The sequence below is a fragment of the Miscanthus floridulus genome, chromosome 14, assembly GCF_019320115.1.
Source record: "Miscanthus floridulus cultivar M001 chromosome 14, ASM1932011v1, whole genome shotgun sequence".
NCBI lineage: Eukaryota > Viridiplantae > Streptophyta > Magnoliopsida > Poales > Poaceae > Miscanthus > Miscanthus floridulus.
The window spans coordinates 76,542,411-76,544,924 of record NC_089593.1 but is presented as its reverse complement, the minus strand read 5'-3'; the positions used below and the strand labels follow the sequence as shown (position 1 = coordinate 76,544,924).

The 2,514-nt window shown below is 43.2% G+C and overlaps 1 pseudogene; it reads left to right on the top strand.

Moving 5' to 3' along the window:
* Window positions 1-647: 647 nt before the first annotated feature.
* On the top strand, window positions 648-2,168 carry LOC136503793 (uncharacterized; annotated as a pseudogene).
* The last annotated feature ends 346 nt before the right edge of the window (window positions 2,169-2,514 follow it).

The following is a 2,514-nucleotide window of genomic DNA, read 5'->3' as shown; positions in this document are numbered from 1 at the left end:
CTCAGAGCCCCGGCCGCCTCTACCACGTGCGTGCCACCGAGGTTTGCATCTCACCTGCTCCTCCCGTGCTCTGCCTGTGCCGTAGGACCCCGCGTAGCTGCGCGCTGCCTACCCCCACGCCGCCGAGCATGCAGTTTGCCTACCTGGGCTGGCCCATCTGGCACATTTCCCTAGGCTGAGACCCTAACTGGCCCATTAAGGGCTTGTTTCAACATCTTTTTTTGAAACTTTGTTTCAACATCTTTACTTGTATGATTATATGTTTCAACATCTTTACTTGTATATTATGTGTTATAATCATAAAATTAATTCTAGGGTAGTTTTTTTTGCTAAAAAAATTAATTAGTTCTAGTGTCAAATATTACTTTTATATTATGCTGGTTATTATTTGTACATTGTTTGATATATATATATAAATAAATTAAGTCTAGGGTAGCATATTTTATAATGCTTAATTTGTAGCAATAGTTTTTGTTATCCGATTGGTGTGGAATATTTATGGTAGCTTATTCAATTCATGCTATGTGTGAAAATTTCATGTCCATTTGATGCTAGATGCACATATATTTTCATGCTATGTATTACGTGCTGTTAAACGATGCTTACATAAAAATAAATATTCAATAAATTAAATCAGAATTAGCTTGATGAGTTCTACAAACAATGGTGACGAGGCGGGTGCCCAACCAAACAATGGTGATGAGGCGGGTGCCCAAGGATCAGACTCGCAGCACAACACCACCAGTGGATCGCGGAGTTCGCCATCCAATCCGTGCCCTAGCATAGATAGGGCAGCTCGTCGTGCCAAAACACGAGACCCTACTTACAATCCAATAGATGAGGAGGTACAATTTAATAATTTCAATGAAGGGCTATGAGGGGTTGTTATTCATATCCATACCTACATACCAAATATATATATATATATATATATATATATATATATATATATATATATGACTGGTTGTTCTTCGTAGATAACTTCTCAATTGCGGAACCAAATGGAGGAAGATGCATCGGATTCTGCACCAGAGGCAACTGAAACAACCACCTAAGATAGGAAGCGGAAACGTGGGGAATGGGGCATAAACAAGTGGCCGGATCGTACATATTCTGTTACAGAGTAAGCCCGAAAGGAGAGCCCGTACAACCTATACAGGTGGCAGCTAAGTATCGAAACGCCATCGGTTTCCTTGTTAGGGACAATCTTGACATCACAATCTCTAATTGGAAAATAGTGCCAAAGAAAACCAAAAAGAACTTGTGGAAAAAGTTGAAAACAAGATTTATTTTCGCAACCGAGTCATGAGCTGTCACGAAGGAGTACGCAATGAGGCAGTGTGCAATCAGCTTTCATAACTAGAGGTCTGAATTGAATACCCCCCAGGCTTTGCAACCTTTCGAAACCAGGAAATTGCGACAGGAGCGGGTGCTATTAGAGAACAATTAGCGGATTTGGATTTGCGAATTATTATAGATAATTCTGTGTTCATGAAGAATGGGTTGGATGCAACGAAGAAGTACACAAGAATTACAACAGCTAAGTGGAACACCTTTGTTGAAGACATCAGAAGAGTTCTTATCTATGAGTCAAGCCATTGCTGAACTTGCAAAGAAGAACATATACCGCCACCGCCTTGGAACTGGTGGTTACCAGCATGCGATTCCCGAATGGAGGGCAGAAGAAGCTGCAAGAAAGGCGGCAGGGTTACCAGTGTTGTTGGAGGATGTACCCGAAAGGGCTGGAGAGTGGCTTCTTGCGCGGAAACCACAAGAAAGTGGGGCTAGTTTGTCATGGCTAGATCCAATGACCGATGAAGCAGCGAAGAACATTTTGGCTGTGGTAGCTAAGCAAAAGGAAGGATCATTCAAGCCATCAAGAGAGAGGGACACCCTTAGTGTGGGTCTGGGTAACCCAGAGCACCCTGGTCGTGTGCGAGGCGTCTCGTCCCATTTGGGTTGGAAGGAAGGATTTTCCTGAGCATGCCGAGATGTATAGAAAATGCGACCGCTATAAGGAAGCTATGAGAGATTATTTTAAGGAGGAGGCTAAGCAAGAAATGAAATAGATGTTGGTTGAAATCATGGCCAATCTTGATTCTAAGATAAGGCAACAATTGGCTAGTGTAATGTCAAGTCAACAAGTGCCAACAATGCAGCCGCCATAGATGATCACACAGACGCCACAAATGCAGATGGTCATCACGCAACCCTCGGATTCTCCAATAGTTCCAAGCAGTATCGGATCTATGGCAAATAGGGGGCACTATGCAGTTGATGACATCGTCGCACCGATAGCTTGCTCCCTAGTTATATCGTATGGTATCACCAATATCCGTACGATAGAAGTTGCCACTGGTATGGTGATCCCAGGCCACAACTACCACAACAAGAAAATGCCAGAGGAGTACTGTAGGGTAGAAGTGTTAATAGTCATCGAAGGACATAGGGATGACTTCCTAGACATCCCCACTCCTGATGGTGTCGAGAAACTCGGTCAAGCTATCAACGAGT